Source organism: Scyliorhinus canicula, chromosome 6 (genome assembly GCF_902713615.1).
Source record: "Scyliorhinus canicula chromosome 6, sScyCan1.1, whole genome shotgun sequence".
Classification (NCBI taxonomy): domain Eukaryota; kingdom Metazoa; phylum Chordata; class Chondrichthyes; order Carcharhiniformes; family Scyliorhinidae; genus Scyliorhinus; species Scyliorhinus canicula.
The window spans coordinates 309,571-333,501 of NC_052151.1; the positions used below are offsets into that span (position 1 = coordinate 309,571).

General features: G+C 47.5%; 1 protein-coding gene across 1 annotated transcript in view; it reads left to right on the forward strand.

Moving 5' to 3' along the window:
• Positions 1 to 210: 210 nt before the first annotated feature.
• LOC119966903 (uncharacterized protein PF11_0213-like) overlaps positions 211 to 23,931 on the forward strand; it is a 33,293-nt gene continuing 9,572 nt past the window's right edge. Inside the window, exons 1-4 of the mRNA XM_038798860.1 lie at positions 211 to 416; positions 10,327 to 10,522; positions 12,917 to 12,993; positions 23,485 to 23,620. The gene's annotated coding sequence lies outside the window, so the exon portion shown is untranslated. The remainder of the gene's footprint in view (positions 417 to 10,326; positions 10,523 to 12,916; positions 12,994 to 23,484; positions 23,621 to 23,931) is intronic.

Consider the following 23,931-nt stretch of genomic DNA (forward strand, 5'->3'; position numbering starts at 1 on the left):
CTGGGTGTACTGACTCTGTGTTTGCCTCCAGGTGAACTGTGTGTGTGTGTATATACTGACTCTGTGTTTGCCCCCGGGTGGACTGTGTGTGTCTGGGTGTACTGACTCTGTGTTTGCCCCCAGGTGGACTGTGTGTGTGTGTACTGACTCTGTGTTTGCCCCCAGGTGGACTGTGTGTGTGTGTACTGACTCTGTGTTTGCCCCCAGGTGGACTGTGTGAATCTTTGTGCTGATTCCACTGGGGCGTCTGAAGCAAAACTCCAAGCTGCCTTTTCGGAAGCCGATATTTACCGACCCTGTGTTCTGTTGCTGCGGAATCTTGCCATGATTGGGAGAGAAGGGGATGGAGTTGGGGAAGATTCCCGCCTGATATCTGCTTTGCACCGGTTGCTGAAGGATCTCGCAGTGTCTCAGCAGTACGGCCTGACACCTTTAGCATTGTTTGTGTATTTCCCCTCTTTCCGCGAGACCTTTCTCATTCATTTCACCAACTGTCTGAGCCTTCACTCCCCGTCTTCTTTACCTGATTACATTGCCCCAGTTCCCGTCCACTGAAATACCATCAGGGAACAGCCGCTTCTCCATCTGCCATGTGTAATTTAAGTGAGGTGTTCTTTGTGAAAGAGTGATCATAATCTTACAGAATTTGACATTAAGTTTAATGTCTGAATATAATCTTCATCAGTCTGAACTTAAAGTATTGAACTTGTATAAAGCCAATGACATCCTGGAGCTCCCTCCCTAACAGCACAGTGGGTGTACCTACACCTCAGGGACTGCAGCGGTTCAAGAAGGCAGCTCACCACCACCTTCTGAAGGGTAACTAGGGATGGGCAATAAATGCTGGTCTGACCAGCGACGCTCACATTGGGAAATTGGATTAAATATTATGATGATAAAAGGGTAATATTGAACATAAAAATATACGTATTCCTAATTCTCAAACAATCTACAGTCTGTGTAGAAATTAGAACTGTACGGGCAGAATGACCGTGTAGCTAACTGAAGAGATTGTGTTAGATTAAAAGAAGAGGTTTATCATTTGTCAGAAAGAGAAATCAATTTAAAGATTGGGAAAGATTTTAAAAAACAGCAAAAATGATGATGACGGAAAATATAAAACTGTCAGTAAACAGTGAAAAGTTCTACAGGTTTCGATTTGATTTATTATTGTCACTTGGTAGCATAGTGGTTAACATACTTGCTTCACAGCTCCAGGGTCCCAGGTTTGATTCCCGGCTGGGTCACTGTGTGGAGTCTGCACATTCTCCCCGTGTCTGCGTGGGTTTCCTCCGGGTGCTCCGGTTTCCTCCCACAGTCCAAAGATAGAACATAGAACGATACAGCGCAGTACAGGCCCTTCGGCCCTCAATGTTGCACCGACATGGAAAAAAACTAAAGGCCATCTAACCTACACTATGCCCTTATCCAATAAACTTTTAAATGCCCTCAATGTTGGCGAGTTCACTACTGTTGCAGGTAGGGCATTCCACGGCCTCACCACTCTTTGCGTAAAAAAACCCCACCTCTGACCTCTGTCCTATATCTATTACCCCTCAATTTAAGGCTATGCCCCCTCGTGCTAGCCACCTCCATCCGCGGGAGAAGGCTCTCGCTGTCCACCCTATCTAACCCTCTGATCATTTTGTATGCCTCTATTAGGTCACCTCTTAACCTTCTTCTCTCTAACGAAAACAACCTCAAGTCCATCAGCCTTTCCTCATAAGATTTTCCCTCCATACCAGGCAACATCCTGGTAAATCTCCTCTGCACCCGTTCCAAAGCTTCCACGTCCTTCCTATAATGAGGCGACCAGAACTGTACGCAATACTCCAAATGCGGCCGTACTAGAGTTTTGTACAACTGCAGCATGACCTCATGGCTCCGGAACTCAATCCATCTACCAATAAAGGCCATCACACCATAGGCCTTCTTCACAACCCTATCAACCTGGGTGGCAACTTTCAGGGATCTATGTACATGGACACCGAGATCCCTCTGCTCATCCACACTACCAAGAATTTTACCATTAGCCAAATATTCCTTATTCCTGTTATTCTTTCCAACGTGAATCACCTCACACTTCTCCACATTAAACTCCATTTGCCACCTCTCAGCCCAGCTCTGCAGCTTATCTATGTCCCTCTGTAACCTGCAACATCCTTCCGCACTGTCTACAACTCCACCGACTTTAGTGTCGTCTGCAAATTTACTTACCCATCCTTCTGCGCCCTCCTCTAGGTCATTTATAAAAATGACAAACAGCAACGGCCCCAGAACAGATCCTTGTGGTACGCCACTCGTAACTGAACTCCATTCTGAACATTTCCCATCAACTACCACTCTCTGTCTTCTTTCAACTAGCCAATTTCTGATCTCCATCTCTAAATCACCCTCAATCCCCAGCCTCCGTATTTTCTGCAATAGCCGACCGTGGGGAACCTTATCAAACGCTTTACTGAAATCCATATACACCACATCAACCGCTTTACCCTCGTCCACCTGTTTAGTCACCTTCTCAAAGAACTCGATAAGGTTTGTGAGGCATGACCTACCCTTCACAAAACCATGCTGACTATCCCTAATCATATTATTCCTATCTAGATGATTATAAATCGTATCTTTTATAATCCTCTCCAAGACTTTACCCACCACTGACGTTAGGCTCACCGGCCTATAGTTACCGGGGTTATCTCTACTCCCCTTCTTGAACAAAGGGACCACATTTGCTATCCTCCAGTCCTCTGGCACTATTCCTGTAGCCAATGATGACCTAAAAATCAAAGCCAAAGGCTCAGCAATCTCTTCCCTGGCTTCCCAGAGAATCCTAGGATAAATCCCATCAGGCCCCGGGGACTTATCTATTTTCACCTTGTCCAGAATTGCCAACACTTCTTCCCTACGCACCTCAATGCCATCTATTCTAATAGCCTGGGTCTCAGCATTCTCCTCCACAATATTATCTTTTTCCTGAGTGAATACTGATGAAAAGTATTCATTTAGTATCTCGCTTATCTCCTCAGCCTCCACACACAACTTCCCACCACTGTCCTTGACTGGCCCTACTCTTACCCTAGTCATTCTTTTATTCCTGACATACCTATAGAAAGCTTTTGGGTTTTCCTTGATCCTACCTGCCAAAGACTTCTCATGTCCCCTCCTTGCTCGTCTTAGCTCTCTCTTTAGATCCTTCCTCGCTTCCCTGTAACTATCAAGCGCCCCAACTGAGACTTCACGCCTCATATTAAGGGTTATGGTGTTCGGGCCGGAAAGTGGAGCTGAGTCCACAAAAGATCAGCCATGATCTAATTGAATGGCGGAGTAGGCTCGAGGGGCCAGATGGCCAACTCCTGCTCCTAGTTCTTATGTTCTTATCTTCACATAGGCCTCCTTCTTCCTCTTAACAAGAGATTCCACTTCTTTGGTAAACCACGGTTCCCTCGCTCGACCCCTTCCTCCCTGCCTGACTGGTATGTACTGATCAAGAACATGCAATAGCTGTTCCTTGAACAAGCTCCACATATCCAGTGTGCCCAACCCTTGCAGCCTACTTCTCCAACCTACACATCCTAAGTCATGTCTAATGGCACCTTCCCCCAGCTATAACTCTTGCCCTGCGGGGTATACTTATCCCTTTCCATCACTAATGTAAAGGTCACCGAATTGTGGTCACTGTCTCCAAAGCGTTCACCTACCTCCAGATCTAACACCAGGCCTGGTTCATTACCCAAAACCAAATCCAAAGTGGCCTCACCTCTTGTTGGCCTGTCAACATATTGTGTCAGAAAACCCTCCTGCACACATTGTACAAAGAACGACCCATCCACTATATCTTTTCCAGTCAATATTTGGAAAGTTAAAGTCTTCCATAACAACTACCCTGTTACTTTCCCTCTTTTCCAGAATCATCTTCGCCATCCTTTCCTCTACATCCCTAGAACTATTAGGTGGCCTATAGAAAACTCCCAGCAGTGTGACCTCTCCTTTCCTGTTTCTAACCTCAGCCCATACTACCTCAGAAGAAGAGTCCCCATCTAGCATCCTTTCCGCCATCGTAATACTGTCCTTGACTAGCAGCGCCACACCTCCCCCTCTTTTGCCCCCTTCTCTGACCTTACTAAAGCACCTAAACCCCGGAACCTGCAACAACCATTCCTGTCCCTGCTCTATCCATGCCTCTGAAATGGCCACAACATCGAAGTCCCAGGTACCAACCCATGCTGCCAGTTCCCCTACCTTATTTCGTATACTCCTGGCATTGAGGTAGACACACTTCAAACCACCGACCTGAACACTGCCGCCCTCCTGCGAAGTCAAATCTGTGCTCCTGACCTCTATACTCCCAATCTCTCGCACCCCAAAACTACAATCCAGGTTCCCATGTCCCTGCTGAATTAGTTTAAACCCCCCCAAAGAGCACTAACAAATCTCCCCCCCAGGATATTGGTGCCCTTCAGGTTCAGATGTAGACCATCCTGTCTATAGAGGTCCCACCTTCCCCAGAAAGAGCGCGAGGTACAGGTTAGGCGGATTGGCTGTGATAAATTGCCCTTAGTGACCAAAAAAGGTTAAGTGGGGGTTACTGGGTTACGGGGATAGGGTAGATATGTGGGCTTCAGTGGAGTGCTCTTTGTCAGGGTCGGTGCAGACTCGATGGGCTGAATGGCCTCCTTCTGCACTGTAAATTCTATGAAAGAAAATTCTGTGTATACAGTGAGAAGTATTGTTTCTTGCATGCTATACAGATAATGTATACCGTACATAGGGAAGGAAGGAGAGACAGCAGAATATAATGTTACAGTTATAGCTCGGCTGTAACATTGTTCGAGAGTTTAAAAGAGTTAGATTGAAGTTTTAGAAGCATAGAACGAGAGTAAAAGATAGAATTAGAGGGTATGCTGGGCACAGCTTGCAGGAAGTCGCCTCGCTCCGGCGCCATCATGGATTTTCTGCAGACAATAAGGCATAGGAACAGAAATACACCATTCAGTCCATCGAGTCTTCTCTGCCATTCTATCAGATCATAACTGATCTGATGTGATCATCCTCAACTCCACTCTGCCGCCTTGTCCCCAGAACCCTCAGTTCCCTTAAAAATCTTCACCCTTGAACACACTTAATGACCCAACCTCTTCTTCCCTCTGCTGTAGCCAATTCCACAGATTCATTACCCGACAGGAAAGAAATTCCTCCTCATCTCTGTCTTAAATGGGGCACCCCCTTTCTCTGAGATTATCAGAATCTTTATTATAATCTTTATTGTCACAAGTAGGCTTACATGAACACAGCAATGAAGTTACTGTGAAAAGCTCCTAGTCACCACATTCCGGAACCTGTTCGGGTCACAGAGGGAGAATTCAGAATGTCCAATTCACCTCACAGCACGTCTTTCAGGACTTGTGGGAGGAAACTGGAGGAAACCCATACAGACACGGGGAGAATGTGCAGACTCCACACAGACAGTGACCCAAGCTGGGAATTGAACTGGGTCCCTGGAGCTGTGAAGCAACAGTGCTAATTATACCGCCAGTTCCTAGACTCTCCCACAGGAGGGATGAACCTCTCAGCATCGACCCTGATAATCCCCCTGAGAATCCGATATGTCTCAATAAGGTCGCCTCTCATTCTTCAGAGTACAGGCCCAATCTACTCCAGCTCTCCTCACAAAATAATCCCTCCGTTCCTGGGATCAACCGAGTGAACCTGGCAAATGGAGTTGTGATGGAACAGACCGAGTTGAATTGACTGGTGGAGCAGACGAAGAGGGTGTAAACCTACCCCACAAGGTTCTTATGATTGATTTGGTCTTTATCTGGGACCCCATCTCCTCGACATCTGATTGGTCTGCGCAGAATGAGTGCCCACCCCTTTATCTGATTGGCTTGCGCAGGGAACAAAGACCAGTGCAGCACAGGAACAGGCCCTTCAGCCCTCCAAGCCTGCGCCGACTATGGTACCTGCCTAAACTAAAACCATCTGCACTTACAGAGTCCGTACCCTTCCATTCCCACCCTATTCATATATTTGTCTAGATTCCCCTTAAATGCCGCTATTGTACCTGCTCCCACCCCCTCCCCAGGCAGCGCGTTCCATAAACACCACCCTCTGTGTAAGTAAACGTGCCTCGCACATCAGTTCTAAACTTTTCCTCACGCACTTTAAACCTATGCCCCCTTGTACTTGACTCTCCTACCCTAGGAAAGAGTATCTGACTACCCACTGTGTCTATGCCACTCATAATCTTGTCGTCCTCTATCAGGTCGCCTCTCAATCTCCGTCGTTCCAGTGAGAACAGACCGAGTTTATCTAACCTCTCCTCATAGTTAATGCCCTCCATATCAGGCAACATCCTAGTAAACCGCTTCTGCACCCTCTCCAAAGCCTCCACATCCTTCTGGTAGTGTGGCGACCAGAATTGGACACAATATTCCGAATGAGGCCTAAGGTCCTGTGCAGCTGCAACGTGACTTGCCAGTTTTTATATTCAATGCCCCGGCCGATGAAGGCCAGCATGCCGAATGCCTTCCTGACTACCTTCTCCACATACGTTGCCACTTTCAGTGATCGGTGGACATGCCCAGATCTCTCTGCCTGTCAATACTCGCCAGAGTTCACCCATTTATTGTGTAATTCCTACATGCATTGCACCTCCCAAAGTGCATTACCTCACACTTGTCCAGATTAAACCCCATCTGCCATTTCCCCGCTCAAGACTCCAGCCAGTTTATATCCTGCTGTATCCTCTGACAATCCTCTTCATGATCCGCAACTCCACCAATTTTGGTGTCATCTGCAAACTTACTAATCAGGCCAGTTATATTTTCTTCCAAATCATTTATATACAGCACGAACAACAAAGGTCCCAGAACTGATCCCTGTGGAATGCCACTAGTCACAGCCTTCCATTCAGAAAAGCCCCTTCTACAACTACCCTCTGTCTTCTGTGCCCAAGCCAGTTCTGTATCCAACTTGCCAGCTCTTCTCTGATCCCGTGTGTCTTCACCTTTTGTACCAGTCTACCATGAGGGCCGTTGTCAAAGGCTTCACTGAAGTCCATGTAAACAACATCTACTGCCTTTCCCTCATCTATCATCTTCGTCACCTCCTCGAAAAACTCAATCACGTTAGTGAGGCACGACCTCCCCTTCACAAAACCATGCTGCCTCTCGTTAATAAGTCCATTTGTTTCCAAATGTGAGGAAATTCTATCTCTAAGAATCTTTTCCAATAATTTCCCGACCACTGACGTAAGGCTCCCCGGCCTATAATTTCCTGGATTATTCCTGCTGCCCTTCTTAAACAATGGAACGACATTGGCTATTCTCCAGTCCTCTGGAACTCCACCTGTAGCCAATGAGGAGACAAAGATTACTGTCAAGGCCCCAGCAATTTCCTCCCTTGCCTCCCGCAGTATTCTGGGGTAGATCCCATCAGGCCCTGGGGACTTATCTACTTTAATGCTTTTTAAGATGCTCAACACCTCCTCTTTATTAATATCAACATGACTCAGAATATCTACACACTCTACCCTATACTCATCCACCGAGTCCTCCTCTTTGGTGAATACTGAGGCAAAGTATTCATTTAGTATCTCGCCCATTTCCTCTGGTTCCAAACATAGATTCCCTCCAATATCCTTGAATGGGCCAACCCTTTCTCTGGCTACCCTTTGCTCTTTACATATGTATAAAATGCCTTAGGATTATCCTTAATCCTGTTTGCCAACGACATTTCATGACCTCTTTAGCCTTCCTAACTCCGACCTTAAGTTCCTTCCTACTTTCTTTATATTCTTTAAGGGCTTCATCTGTCCTAAGCCTTTTAGACCTTAACAAATGTTTCCTTTTTCTTTTTGACAAGATTAATAATATCCCTCGTTATCCAGGGTTCCCTATACTTGCCAGCCTTATCTTTCATCCTCACAGGAACATGCCGGTCCTGAATTCCAATCAACTGACATTTAAAAGCCTCCCACATACCGGATGTTGATTTTCCCTCAAACAGCCTCGCCCAGTCAACACTCCCCAGATCCTGCCTAACGCTGTCATTCGCCTTCCCCAAGTCTAACACCTTCACCCGACGACCACTCTTGTCCTTCTCCATAAGCAGCTTAAAACTTGCACCAGCCATCTCTGTCTGATTGGTCTGTGCCGAGTGTGAAAACCCCTCTGATTGGTCTGTGCCGAGTGTGTAAACCCCTCTGTCTGATTGGTCGGTGCCGAGTGTGTAAACCCCTGTGTCTGATTGGTCTGTGCCGAGTGTGTAAACCCCTCTGTCTGATTGGTCTGTGCCGAGTGTGTAAACCCCTGTATCTGATTGGTCTGTGCCGAGTGTGTAAACCCCTCTGTCTGATTGGTCGGTGCCGAGTGTGTAAACCCCTCTATCTGATTGGTCTGTGCCGAGTGTGTAAACCCCTCTGATTGGTCTGTGCCGAGTGTGTAAACCCCTCTGTCTGATTGGTCTGTGCCGAGTGTGTAAACCCCTCTGATTGGTCTGTGCCGAGTGTGTAAACCCCTCTGTCTGATTGGTCTGTGCCGAGTGTGTAAACCCCTGTGTCTGATTGGTCGGTGCTGAGTGTGTAAACCCCTCTGTCTGATTGGTCTGTGCTGAGTGTGTAAACCCCTCTGTCTGATTGGTCTGTGCCGAGTGTGTAAACCCCTCTGTCTGATTGGTCTGTGCTGAGTGTGTAAACCCCTCTGTCTGATTGGTCTGTGCCGAGTGTGTAAACCCCTCTGTCTGATTGGTCTGTGCTGAGTGTGTAAACCCCTCTGGTCTGTGCTGAGTGTGTAAACCCCTCTGGTCTGTGCCGAGTGTGTAAACCCCTCTGTCTGATTGGTCTGTGCCGAGTGTGTAAACCCCTCTGTCTGATTGGTCTGTGCCGAGTGTGTAAACCCCCCGTCTGATTGGTCTGTGCCGAGTGTGTAAACCCCTCTGTCTGATTGGTCTGTGCCGAGTGTGTAAACCCCTCTGTCTGATTGGTCTGTGCCGAGTGTGTAAACCCCCCTGTCTGATTGGTCTGTGCCGAGTGTGTAAACCCCTCTGTCTGATTGGTCTGTGCCGAGTGTGTAAACCCCTCTGTCTGATTGGTCTGTGCCGAGTGTGTAAACCCCTCTGTCTGATTGGTCTGTGCCGAGTGTGTAAACCCCTCTGTCTGATTGGTCTGTGCCGAGTGTGTAAACCCCTGTGTCTGATTGGTCGGTGCTGAGTGTGTAAACCCCTCTGTCTGATTGGTCTGTGCCGAGTGTGTAAACCCCTCTGTCTGATTGGTCGGTGCCGAGTGTGTAAACCCCTCTGTCTGATTGGTCTGTGCCGAGTGTGTAAAGCCCTCTATCTGATTGGTCTGTGCCGAGTGTGTAAACCCCTCTGTCTGATTGGTCTGTGCCGAGTGTGTAAACCCCTCTATCTGATTGGTCTGTGCCGAGTGTGTAAACCCCTCTGTCTGATTGGTCGGTGCTGAGTGTGTAAACCCCTCTGGTCTGTGCCGAGTGTGTAAACCCCTCTGTCTGATTGGTCTGTGCCGAGTGTGTAAACCCCTGTGTCTGATTGGTCGGTGCTGAGTGTGTAAACCCCTCTGGTCTGTGCCGAGTGTGTAAACCCCTCTGGTCTGTGCCGAGTGTGTAAACCCCTCTGTCTGATTGGTCTGTGCCGAGTGTGTAAACCCCTCTGATCTGTGCTGAGTGTGTAAACCCCTCTGGTCTGTGCCGAGTGTGTAAACCCCTCTGTCTGATTGGTCTGTGCCGAGTGTGTAAACCCCTCTGATTGGTCTGTGCCGAGTGTGTAAACCCCTGTGTCTGATTGGTCGGTGCTGAGTGTGTAAACCCCTCTGGTCGGTGCTGAGTGTGTAAACCCCTCTGTCTGATTGGTCTGTGCCGAGTGTGTAAACCCCTCTGTCTGATTGGTCTGTGCCGAGTGTGTAAACCCCTCTGTCTGATTGGTCTGTGCCGAGTGTGTAAACCCCTCTGATCTGTGCTGAGTGTGTAAACCCCTCTGGTCTGTGCCGAGTGTGTAAACCCCTCTGTCTGATTGGTCTGTGCCGAGTGTGTAAACCCCTCTGATTGGTCTGTGCCGAGTGTGTAAACCCCTGTGTCTGATTGGTCGGTGCTGAGTGTGTAAACCCCTCTGGTCGGTGCTGAGTGTGTAAACCCCTCTGTCTGATTGGTCTGTGCCGAGTGTGTAAACCCCTCTGTCTGATTGGTCTGTGCCGAGTGTGTAAACCCCTCTGTCTGATTGGTCTGTGCCGAGTGTGTAAACCCCTCTGTCTGATTGGTCTGTGCCGAGTGTGTAAACGCCTGTATCTGATCACTTTGGCGAATGTCTGTGTTTCAGTGACGCTCCCGTTGTGGTGGTTGGGACAGTTGTCCGGCTGGACGATCTCTTTGCCGATGTACAGACCCTGTTCCTGCACGAGGTGACGATGGAGAATTTGAGTGAGGAGCAGAGGAAGCTGATTATGTCGGCACTCAGCAGCCAACTCCCCCTGGGCAAGGGTGTCAATCTGAGAAAGCTCGCCAAGTTAACTGCCGTGAGTACCCCAAAGGCCAATCATTGAAGAACTTCATTGCAGTGTTAATGTAAGCCTACTCATTTCAATAAAGATTATTTTAACTCAATGCCCCAGCTGATGAAGGCAAGCATGTCATCTGCCATCTTAATCACCATGGCCACCTGCGTTGCCACTTTGAGGGAACGGTGGACCTGCACGCACAGATCCCTCTGTATGTTAATGTTCCTCAGGGTTCTGCCATTTACAGTATAATTCACACCTAGATTTGCATCATCTCGCATTTGGTCAGATTAAACTCCATCTGCCATTTCTGTGCCCAAGCCTTCAATCAGCTGGCCTTTAAAAGCCTCCCACATGTCAGACATGGATTTGCCCTCAAATAGCTGCTCCCAATAGGGGAGGTATAGGGGCTGGTTTAGCACACTTGGCTAAATCGCTGGCTTTTAAAGCAGACCAAGGCAGGCCAGCAGCACGGTTCAATTCCCGTACCAGCCTCCCCGAACAGGCGCCAGAATGTGGTGACTAGGGGCTTTTCACAGTAACTTCATTGAAGCCTACTCGTGACAATAAGCCATTTTCATTTCATTTCATTTTCAATACACATTCCCCAGTTCCTGTCTAATTTGGATGTAATTGGCCCTCGCCCAATTAAAGATCCTTACCCATGGGCACTCTTGTCCTTATCCATAACTACCTGAAATCTTATGGAATTATGGTCACTAAGTCCAAAATGCTCCCCCACTGAAACATCAATCAGCTGGCCTGGCGCATTTCCCAATACCATGTCCCTAGTTGGATTGTCACCATACTGTATCAAAAAGCCCTCCTGGACAGATCTAACAAATTGCTCTCTACCCTGCTTTATTCACACCTTTTCAGTATCTGACCACACAAACTGCTCCTCTGTCTCCTGCGGGCTGTTGGGAGGTCTATAGTACTCGAAAAGGAGGAGGTATTGGGTCTTTAAAAATATATTACGGTAGATAAGTCTCCTGGGCCAGATGGGATTTACTCCAGAATTCTGAGGGAAGCAAGGGAGGAAATTGCTGGGGCCTTGACTGACATCTTTGTATCCTCATTGGCTACAGGTGAGATCCCAGAGGACTAGAGAATAGCTAATGTGGTATGGCTGTTTCAGAAAGGTAGCAGCGATAATCCTGGAAACTATAGGCCGGTGAGCCTCACATAGGTAGTCGGTAAATTATTGGAGAGAATTCTCAGGGACAGGATTTATACCCATTTGGAAACATAAGGACTCATTAGCAATAGACAGCATGGTTTTGTGACGGGGAGGTCGTGCCTCACTAACTTGATTGAGTTTTTTGAGGAGGTGACAAAGCTGATTGATGAGGGGAGGGCAGTGAATGTTGTTTACATGGACTTCAGTAAAACCTTTGATAAGGTGCCTCATGGCTGACTGGTCGTGCCTCACATGGGATCAGAGGTGAGGTGGCAAGATGGATACAGAACTGGCTTGGTGGCAAAGGGCAGCAGAGAAGGGTGTTTTTCTGAATGGAAGGTTGTGACTGGTGGTATTTCACAGGGATCTGTGCTGGGACCTCTGTTGCTTGTAGTATGAATAAACAATTTGGAGTAAAACATAGCCGGTCTGATTAGTAAGTTTGCGATGACACCAAGGTTGGTGGAGTGGCAGATAGTGTTGAGGATTGTCAGAAGATACAGCAAGACATAGATAGGTTGGAAACCTGGGCAGAGAAATGGCAAATGGATTTTAATCCGGGCAAATGTGAGATAATGCATTTTGGTAGGTCCAAGATTGAGGGGAAATATACCGTAAATGGTGAAACTCTTAGGAATATAGACAGTCAGAGAGATCTGGACGTGCAGGTCCACAGATCTTTGAAAGTGGCAACACAAGTGGACAAGGTAGTCAAGAAAGCAGACGGAATGGTTGCCTTCATTGGACAGGGCATCGAGTATAAAAACTGGCAAGTCAGGCTGTAGCTGTATAGAACCTTGGTAAGGCCGCACACTACCAGAAGGATGTGGAGGCTTTGGAGAGGATGCAGAGGAGGTTTACCAGGATGTTGCCTGGTCTGGAGGGTGTTGGCTATGTGGAGAGGCTGAATAGACTCGGACTGATTTCATTAGAAAGGCAGAGGTTGAGGGGTGACCTGATAGAGGGCTACAAGATTATGAGGGGCATGGATAGAGTGGATGGGCAGGCACTCTTTCCCAGGGTGGAGGGGTCAGTCACCAGGGGGCATAGGTTTAAGGTCCGTGGGGCAAAGTTTAGAGGAGATGTGTGAGGCAGGGTTTTTACACAGAGGGTGGTGAGTGCCTGGAACGCGTTGCCAGGGGAGGTTGTGGAAGCCGATACATTAACGGCGTTCAAAAGGCATCTTGACAAACGGTGTTTATGTTGACAGTATCTCTGCCCTTTGTTCTCAGGGTTACGTGCTGAGCGATCTGTGTGCATTGCTCAGCCACGCCAGTCGGGCGACCTGCAACCGATTACAAAAGAGTTGGTGAGTATCCTCACTGTGTAACAGAGACAGGCATAGGGGAGAGAAATGAAAATGAAAATCACTTATTGTCACGAGTAGGCTTCAATGAAGTTACTGTGAAAAGCCCCTAGTCGCCACATTACGGCGCCTGTCCGGGGAGGCTGGTATGGGAATTGAACCGTGCTGCTGGCCTGCTTGGTCTGCTTTAAAAGGCCTGTGTGCTAAATCAGCCCCTCCGAGCCATCAGAACCAGGGGGGCAGTCAGCACCTTCAGGTGATCGAGTCCGAGGTGTCAGGGCTCCGGGGGGGGGGGCGGAGTCGATACAGGAAGTTTTTTTACCAAATGCTGGCAAGTTAAACAGTAGTTTGACACGGGCAAGAATCTGCAGGTTCTTCCTGAAGGATCTCTATCTCAAAACAGTTTCTCCAAGACATCCCATAAAGCAAGTATTCCTGTGTTTGCAAAGTGTATTTAAAAGTGGATTTTTGATCTTAGATGGGTTTTGCTGGATTGGAGATCAATAGATAGCAGTTCAAGTGTTTTATTTTATTGTTAATTTTTGTTTAACTGATAATTGTAAGCTATTTCTTGGTTGATGTTAAAGTTGATTTCTTACTGTGTTCGTAATTCAGTCTGCTTTAACTACCACATCCCTTTTGTGGAGGCACTGTGGAGCAAAGTGGCCTTTTCTGAGTCTCTCAGATTAAATATTGGGGTTTCTGTGTACTATCCTCGCAAACCTGGGATTTGGTCCGCGATGGAAAGGGAATCTAACAGTTTTCTAGAGTAATATTGTTAAATTGGTTGGACAGCTGGTTTGTGATGCAGAGTGGGTTCAATTCCCGCACCGGCTGAGGGTATTCGTGAAGGCCCCGCCTTCTCAACCTTACCCCTCGCCTGAGATGTGGTAAATCACCACCAGTTAGCTCTTCCCTCACTGGGATAAGCAGCCAATGCTCATCAGGGACTATGACTTTAGTAAAAGGGTGTTGAAAGAAGGAGTGGGGTTGATGCGGGATTTACACGTGAGGCAGGGACAGCACTGAAGTATTAAGTGAATATTTTGCATCTGTTGGTGAAAGAAAAGCTAATTGAGATACTGGATGGGCTAATGATTGATGATGCAGATGTAGCTGAAGTGCTGACTACACTTAAGAGTTGATAAGTCACCAGGACCAGATGGGATGTATCCAAGGATTCGGAAGGAAGTAAAGGTCGGAATTGTGGAGGCACTTCCCATCCTCCTTAGATGTAGGGGTGGTACAGGAGGACTAGAGAATTGCAAATTATTTTCAAGAAAGGCTGTAAAAATCAGCCCAATAACCACAGGGCAGTCAGTTTAACCTCGACAGTGGGAAACCTAGAAAAAATAATACCTGACAAAAGTGGATTATTTAACAAAAATCAGCAAAGACTCATCCGTAGCTCACTCACGGAGTTAGAAATAGTATTCGATTAAAAGAGAGGGTTACAATGTTTAAAAAAAAACAATAGCATGTCTGAAGATTGGGACTGTTTTAGAAACCAGCAGAGGGCCACCAAAATGTTCATAAAAGGGAACAAATACAATGAGAGTAAACTAGCCGTAAATATAAAAATGGATTGTGAGAACTTTTATAAGTATATAAAAAGGAGGAGAGTAGCTAAAGTAGACATCCCCCCCCCCCCCCCCCCCCCCGTTAGAAGCAGCGAAGGAGAAATTAATCTAGGGAATGAGGAAATAGCAGAGGCATTGAACAGATATTTTGTGTCAGTCCTCACAGTGAAAGACACACATTTTATACTAGAAATAGATGGAAAACCAGGGGCTAAAATAATTGAGGAAATTAATATCAGCAGAGAAAAACTGACTAAACTTGAGGGTTGAAATCTGATTAATCCCCAGGAGCTCATGACTTGCACACAAGGCTTCTAAATGAGAGAGCTGCAGAGAAAGTCTACATTCATCACAGTTCACTGCCACTCTTTTTGTTTTTACTTTTAGAGTACCCAATTCATTTTATCCAATTAAGGGGCAATTTAGCATGGCCAATCCACCTAGCCTGCACATTTTTGGGTTGTGGGGGCGAAACGCACGCGAACACGGGGAGAATGTGCAAACTCCACACAGACAGTGACCCAGAGCCGGGATCGAACCTGGGACCTCAGCGCCGTGAGGTTACAGGGCTAACCCACTGTGCCACCGTGCTGCCCACTGCCACTCTCTTTATGGAACAGCAGATCAGTTCGTCTCATAACAGTTGTTGGGAAAATGCTGGAATCTTTTATTAAGCAGGTATTAACACTGAACTTTGAAAAGCATTGTGTGATTAGAACAAATCAACATGGTTTTAATGAGGGGTAATCCTGGTTCATAAATGTCTTTTCATTTTTTGACGATGTGACGAGCAGGGTAGATAAAGGCAAATATCATGTTGAATTGGAGTCCAGGAACAAGACCATGAAACATAGGAGCAGAATTAGGCCACTCGGCCCATCGAGTCTGCTTCGCCATTCAATCATGGCTGATATGTTTCTCATCCCCATTCTCCTGCCTTCTCCCCATAATCCAAAGCTGTGCGGGTTAGGTGGATTGGCCATGCTAAATTGCCCGTAGTGTCCTAAAATGTAAGGTTAAGGGGGAGGGCGGTTGTTGGGTTACGGGTATAGGGTGGATATGTGGGTTTGAGTAGGGTGATTATTGCTCGGCACAACATCGAGGGCCGAAGGGCCTGTTCTGTGCTGTACTGTTCTATGTTCTATAACCCCTGATCCCCTTATTAATCAAGAACCTATCTATCTCTGTCTTAAAGACACTCAGTGAATTGGCCTCCACAGCCTTCTGCGGCAAAGAGTTCCACAGATTCACCATCCTCTGGCTGAAGAAATTCCTCCTCTTCTCTGTTTTAAAGGATCGTCCCTTTAGTCTGAGATGGTGTCCTTTGGTTCTAGTTTCTCCTACAACTGGAAACATCCTCTCCACGTCCACTCTATCCAGGCCTCGCAGTATCCTGTAAGTTTCAATAAGATCCCCCCTCATCCTTCTAAACTCCAATGAGTACAGACCCAGAGTCCTCAACTGTTCCTCATCCGACAAGTTCTTCATTCCAGGGATCATTCTTGTGAACCTCCTCAGCAGCCTTTCATAGAACATAGAGTGCAGAAGGAGGCCATTTGGCCCATCGAGTCTGCACCGACCCACTTAACCCCCCCACTTCCACCCTGTGCCCATATCTCAATAACCCCTCCTAACCTTTTTATGGGCACTAAGGGCAGTTTAGCATGGCCAATCCACCTAACCTGCACATCTTTGGACTGTGGGAGGAAACCAGAGCACCCGGAGGAAACCCACGCAGACACGGGGAGAACGTGCAGACTCCACACAGACAGTGACCCAGCAGGGAATCGAACCTGGGACCCTGGTGCTGTGAAGCTACAGAGCTAGCCAAGTGTGCTACGGCGCTGCCCTTTCCAAGACCAGCACATCCTTCCTTAGGTACAGGCCCAAAACTGCTCACAATGCTCCAAATGGGGTCTGACCAGAGCCTTATACAGCCTCAGAAGTACATCCCTGGTCTTGTATTCTAGCCATCTCGACATGAATGCTAACATTGCATTTGCCTTCTTAACTGCCGACTGACCTGTACGTTAACCTTAAGAGAATCGTAAACAAGGACTCCCAAGTCCCTTTGTGCTTCTGCTTTCTGAAGCATTTCCCCATTTAGAAATTAGTCTGTCTAAATTCCTCCTTTCAAAGTGCATAACCTCACACTTTTCCACATTGTATTCCATCTGCCACATCATTGCCCGCTCTCCTAGCCTGTCCAAGTCCTTCTGCAGCCTACCTGCTTCCTCAATACTAGCTGTCCCTCTACAGATCTTTGTATCATCTGCAAACTTAGTAACAGTGCCTTCAGTACCTTCGTCCAGATCATTAATGTATATTGTGAAAAGTTGTGGTCCCAGCACAGACCCCTGAGGTACACCACTAGTCACCGGCTGCCATCCTGAAAAAGGCCCCTTTATCCCCACTCTCTGCCTTCTGCCAGTCAGCCAATCCTCTATCTATGCCAGGATCTTACCCTTAACACCATGGGCTCTTAACTTATTTAACAGTCTGCTATGTGGCATCTTGTCAAAGGCCTTCTGGAAATCTAAATTAATCATGTCTACTGGGTCTCCTTTGTCTAATTTGCTTGTTACCTCCTCAAAGAACTCGAACAGATTTGTCACACATGACCTCCCCTTGACAAAGCCGTGCTGACTCAGTCCTATTTTACCATGCACTTCCAAATACTCCGCCATCTCATCTTTAATAACAGACTCGAAAATCTTACCAATGACCGAAGTCAGGCTAACAGGCCTATAATTTCCCATCTCCTGCCTCCCTCCCTTCTTAAACAGCGGTGTTACATTAGCCACTTTCCAGTCCTCTGGGACCCTTCCTGCCTCCAGTGATTCCTGAAAGATCATCACCAATGCCTCCACAATTTCCTCAGCTATCTCTTTTAGGACCCTGGGGTGTAGTCCATCCGGTCCAGGTGACTTATCCACCTTCAGACCTTTCAGTTTCCCCAGAACCTTCTCCTTAGTGATGGTCACTGCACTCACCTCTGCCCCCTGGTTCTCCTGGAGCTCTGGCATCCCACTGGTGTCTTCCACCATGAAGACTGATGCAAAGTAACTATTCAGTTCCTCTGCCATTTCTTTGTTTCCTATTATTACTTCTCCAGCCACATTTTCCAGTGGTCCAATTTCTATTTTTGCCTCTCTCTTACCTTTTATATATTGAAAAAAATCTCTTCCTATCTTCCTTTATATTACTAGCTAGCTTACACTCATACTTCATCTTCTCCCCCCTTATTGCTTTTTTAGTTGCCCTCTGCTCGCTTTTAAAGGCTTCCCACTAATCCTCGCCACTTTGTATGCTTTTTCTTTTGCTTTTATGCTGCCCTTGACTTCCCTCGTCAGCCATGGATGCCTTGTCCTCCCCTTAGCATGTTTCCTCCTCCTTGGGATGAATTTCTGTTGTGCCTCCCGAATAACCCCCAAAACCTCCTGCCATTGCTGTTCCACTGTCTTCCCTGCTCGGCTCCTTCTCCAATCAACTCTGGCCAGCTCCTCCCTCATGTCTTTGTAGTTACCCTTATTTAATTGTAATACCGAATGAAGAAGTCTTGCTCTAATTGTCCAGGGTGTTGGTGAGGATATACTGAAATTGGATGGTTTTCTGGATCAATACGTTGAGGAGCCAAGAGGCCATCCTCGGGGTGTACTGTGTAATGAGAAGGAAATCATTGCCAATCTGGCCGTGCGAGACCCCCTCGAGTATTCTATAATATGATAGAATTTATTATCAAGATGGAGAGTGAAGTCGTTGATTCTGAGACTGGTGGCACAGTGGTTAGCACTGTTGCCTCCACCGCTGAGGTCCCAGGTTCTGGGTCACTGTCCGTGTGGAGTTTGCACATTCTCCCCGTGTCTGTGTGGGTTTCACCCCCACAACCCAAAAGATGTGCAGGCTAGGTGGATTGGCCACGCTAAATTGCCCCTTAATTGGAAAAAATAATTGGGCACTCTAAATTTATTTTTTTTAAGAAAAGAAAACTATGATGAAATGAGGCATGAGTTGGCTTTGTTCGATTGGGGATGAAAGTGGATAGACAATGGCAAACATTCATAAGAACATAAGAACTAGGAGCAGGAGTAGGCCATCTGGCCCCTCGAGCCTGCTCCGCCATTCAATGAGATCATGGCTGATCTTTTGTGGACTCAGCTCCACTTTCCGGCCCGAACACCATAACCCTTAATCCCTTTATTCTTCAAAAAACGATCTATCTTTACCTTAAAAACATGTAATGAAGGAGCCTCAACTGCTTCACTGGGCAAGGAATTCCATAGATTGACAACCCTTTGGGTGAAGAGGTTCCTCCTAAACTCAGTCCTAAATCTACTTCCCCTTATTATGAGGCTATGCCCCCTAGTTCTGCTGTCACCCGCCAGTGGAAACAACCTGCCCGCATCTATCCTATCTATTCCCTTCATAATTTTAAATGTTTCTATAAGATCCCCCCTCATCCTTCTAAATTCCAACGAGTACAGTCCCAGTCTACTCAACCTCTCCTCATAATCCAACCCCTTCAGGTCTGGGATTAACCTAGTGAATCTCCTCTGCACACCCTCCAGCGCCAGTACGTCCTTTCTCAAGTAAGGAGACCAAAACTGAACACAATACTCCAGGTGTGGCCTCACTAACACCTTATACAATTGCAGCATAACCTCCCTAGTCTTAAACTCCATCCCTCTAGCAATGAAGGACAAAATTCCATTTGCCTTCTTAATCACCTGTTGCACCTGTAAACCAACTTTCTGTGACTCATGCACTAGCACACCCAGGTCTCTCTGCACAGCGGCATGCTTTAATATTTTATCGTTTAAATAATAATCCCGAGGAACGCATGGGGGAACTACAGCAATTGTTCATTCCTGTCCGGCACAAAAGCAAAGAGGGTAAGAGGGCCAATCCATGGCTTACAAAGGAAATTAGAAATAGTAACCGACACAAGGAAGAAGCATACAGATTGGCCAAGAAAAATAATAGTTCTGAGGATTGGGAAAAGTTAGAATTCAGCAAAAGAAGACCAAGGGATTTATTAAGAAGTGGAAAATAGAGTACAAAATAAAGCTTGCTGGGAACATAAAGACAATGCAGAATCGCCGAGCAGAAACTTCCTGTACCAGCCTCCCCGAACAGACGCCGGAATGTGGCGACTAGGGGCTTTTCACAGTAACTTCATTGAAGCCGACTTGTGACAATAAGCGATTATTATTATTATAGCCAAGTTCCCCACACATGAGTACGGCCTCAACCGGGACCTGGGATTCATGTCACATTACATTCACCCCCCACCATCTGGCCTGGGCTTGCAAAATCCTACCTACTCTCCTGGCTTGAGACAATTCACACCCCTTTAACCTGGGGTTACCCCTATCTCTGGCTCTGTAAAGACTTAATTACCTGCAAATGTTCGCATTCAAAGTATCGTCTTGCATCCTTGACTTTGTCTATATAAACGTTTCTGGAACATATCTCTTCATTCACCTGAGGAAGGAGCAGTGCTCCGTAAGCTAGTGTTTGATACAAACCTGTTGGACTTTAACCTGGTGTTGTAAGACTTCTTACTGTGCTCACCCCAGTCCAACGCCGGCATCTCCACATCACAAATAAAAGTACATCACAGGAACAGGCCCTTCGGCCCTCCAAGCCTGTGCCGACCATGCTGCCCGACTGAACTAAAATCTTCTACACTTCCTGGGTCCGTATCCCTCTATTCTCATCCTATTCATGTATTTGTCAAGATGCCCCTTAAACGTCACTATCGTCCCTGCTTCCACCACCTCCTCCGGCAGTGAGTTCCAGGCACCCGCTACCCTCTGTGTAAAAAAACTTGCCTCGTACATCTCTAAACCTTGCCCCTCACACCTTAAACCTCTGCCCCCTAGTAATTGACCCCTCTACCCTGGGGAAAAGCCTCTGACTATCCACTCTGTCTATGCCCCTCATGAATTTGTAGACCTCTATCAGGTCGCCCCTCAACCTCTGTCATTCCAGTGAGAACAAACCATTTTTATCCAACCTCTCCTCATAGCTAATGCCCTCCATACCAGGCAACATCCTAGTAAACCGCTTCTACACCCTGCATAAAGCCTCCACATCCTTCTGGTAGTGTGGCGACCAGAATTGAACACTATACTCCAAGTGTGGCCTAACTAAGGTTCTGTACGGCTACAGCAATTTATAAACTCAGTGCTCTGGCTGATGAGCAGTAAGAAGTCTGACAACACCAGGTTAAAGTCCAACAGGTTTGTTTCAAACACGAGCTTTCGGAGCACTGCTCCTTCCTCAGGTGAATGGAGAGGTATGTTCCAGAAACATATATATAGAGAAAGTCAAAGATGCCAGATAATGCTTTGAATGCGAGCATTTGCAGGTAATTAAGTTTTTACAGATGCAGAGATAAGGGTAACCCAGGTTAATTGTCTCAAGCCAGGACAGTTGGTAGGATTTTGCAAGCCCAGGCCAGATGGTGGGGGATGAATGTAATGCGACATGAATCCCAGGTCCCGGTTTAGGCCGTACCCATGTGTGTGGAACTTGGCTATAGTTTCTGCTCGACGATTCTGCGTTGTCACGTGTCCTGAAGGCCGCCTTGGAGAACGGTTACCCGGAGATCAGAGGCTGAATGCCCTTGACTGCTGAAGTGTTCCCCGACTGGAAGGGAACATTCCTGCCTGGTGATTGTCGCACGATGCCCGTTCATTCGTTGTCGCAGTGTCTGCATGGTCTCGCCAATGTACCACGCTTCGGGGCATCCTTTCCAGCAGCGTATGAGGTAGACTACATTGGTCGAGTCGCACGAGTATGTACCGCGTACCTGGTGGGTGGTGTTCTCACGTGTAATGGTGGTACCAATGTCAATGATCTGGCACGTCTTGCAGAGATTGCCCTGGCAGGGTTTTGTGGTGTTGTGTTTGCTGTTCTGAAGGCTGGGTAATTTGCTGCAAACAATGATTTGTTTGAGGTTGCGCGGTTGTTTGAAGGCCAGTAATGGGGGTGTGGGGATGACCTTGGCAAGATGTTCATCTTCATCGATGACGTGTTGAAGGCTGCGAAGAAGATGTCGTAGTTTCTCCGCCCCAGGAAAGTACTGGACGACGAAGGGTACTCTGTCAGTGGTGTCCCGTGTTTGTGTTCTGAGGAGGTCTGTGCGGTTTTTTGCGTTGGAACTGCCGATCGATGAGTCGAGCGCCATATCCCGTTCGTATGAGGGCATCTTTCAGTGTCTGTAGATGTCTGTTACGCTCTTCCTCATCTGAGCAGATCCTGTGTATACGGAGGGCTTGTCCATAGGGGATGGCTTCTTTAATGTGTTTCGGGTGAAAGCTGGAGAAGTGGAGCATCGTGAGGTTGTCTGTGGACTTGCGGTAAAGCGAAGTGCTGAGGTGACCGTCCTTGATGGAGATGAGTGTGTCCAAGAATGCAACAGAATTTGGAGAATAGTCCATGGTGAGTCTGATGGTGGGATGGAACTTAGTGATATCATCGTGTAGTCGTTTCAGTGATTCTTCGCTGTGGGTCCAAAGGAAACAAATGTCATCGATGTATCTAGTGGATAACGTCGGTTGAAGGTCCTGTGCGGTGAAGAAGTCTTGTTCAAACTTGTGCATGAAGATGTTGGCGTATTGAGGTGCGAATTCATTCACCTGAGGAAGGAGCTGCGCTCCGAAAGCTCGTGTTTGAAACAAACCTGCTGGACTTTAACCTGGTATTGTAAGACTTCTTACTGCTCACCCCAGTCCAACGCTGACATCTCCACATCCTGGCTAATGAAGGCAAGCATGTTTTATGCCTTCTTGACTACCTTCTCCACCTGCATTGCCACTTTCAGTGACCTGTACACCCAGATCCTTCTGCCTATCAATACTCTTAAGGGTTCTGGCATTTACTGTGTATTTACTGTATATTTCCCCTTTGTTAGACCTTCCAAAATGCATTATTACCTCAGATGGGCAGCATGGTATCACAGTGGGTAGCACTGTTGCTTCACAGCGGCAGGGTCCCGGGTTCGATTCCCGGCTTGGGTCACTGTGCAGTCTGCACGTTCTCCCCGTGTCTGCGTGGGCTTCCTCCGGGTGCTCCGGTTTCCTCCCACAAGTCCCGAAAGACGTGCTGTTAGGTGAATTGGGCATTCTGAATTCTCCCTCTGTGACCCGAACAGGTGCCGGAATGTGGTGACTAGGGGCTTTTCACAGTAACTTCATTGCAGCGTTAATGTCAGCCTACTTGTGACAATAAAAATTATTATTATTCATAGAAGCATCTGTACAGATGCAAGGAGATTATGTTGAACTTGTGTAAAACACTGGTTGTGCCTGAACTAAAGTATTGTGTCCAGTTGTGGGTGCCGGACATGAGGAAGGTTGTGAGGGCCTTGGGGAGGATGCCGACTAGATTCAGGAGAATGGTTCTTGGCAAGATGAGTGACGATATCGATTGGAGAAAGTGGGGCTGCTTTCTCTGGTGGGAAGGAGATTGGGAGGAGATTGGATGGAGGCAATCAAACTAGGAATGAGAAGCAGAGATCCCCACCACCTGTTCAGGGGCAATTCGAGATGGGCAATAAATGCTGGCCGAGCAGACTTTGAAAAAGATCATTTGCAAAAGGAATGAATCTTTTCACACAGTGAGTGGTCCGGGTTTGGAACACACTGCCTGCGAATATGATGGAAGTGGATTATTTTGTGGCTTTCAAAAGGAAATTGGATCATTATCTGAAGGGGAAATCAATTTGTGGGGCCGTGGGGAAAAGCAGGGGAGGCTGCAGAGGGGCTGAAAGGCCCTCGTGCTGTAACCACGCTGTGTTGGTCAGGGGTATTCTGTGATCTGGGGGTGGTCGGATTTGACTGAATGCCAGCGGCCTGCCTGACCAACCCTCCCACACTGAGCCTCTGTGTTCCTCTCATTTCCCCAGTTTTCCAGATACAATTCCAAGTGTGCAGGAAGAGTTGGATTTGTGTGCTGCTGGAGTGACGATCCTGTGGGAGGATTTCCAGACCGCCTTGGATCAAATACAGAGAGCGCACTCACAGGCGATCGGAGCCCCTAAGGTCTGTCTGCAATCAGAGGGGCAATGTGGGAGCGGATCATCGCACATGGCCCTTGCACGAGGACTCCCTCTGCATCGGAGCACCCCGCAGTCTCTCCCCTCTGCATCGGAGCACCCCGCAGTCTCTCCCCTCTGCATCGGAGCACCCCGCAGTCTCTCCCCTCTGCATCGGAGCACCCCGCAGTCTCTCCCCTCTGCATCGGAGCACCCCGCAGTCTCTCCCCTCTGCATCGGAGCACCCCGCAGTCTCTCCCCTCTGCATCGGAGCACCCCGCAGTCTCTCTCCCCTCTGCATCGGAGCACCCCGCAGTC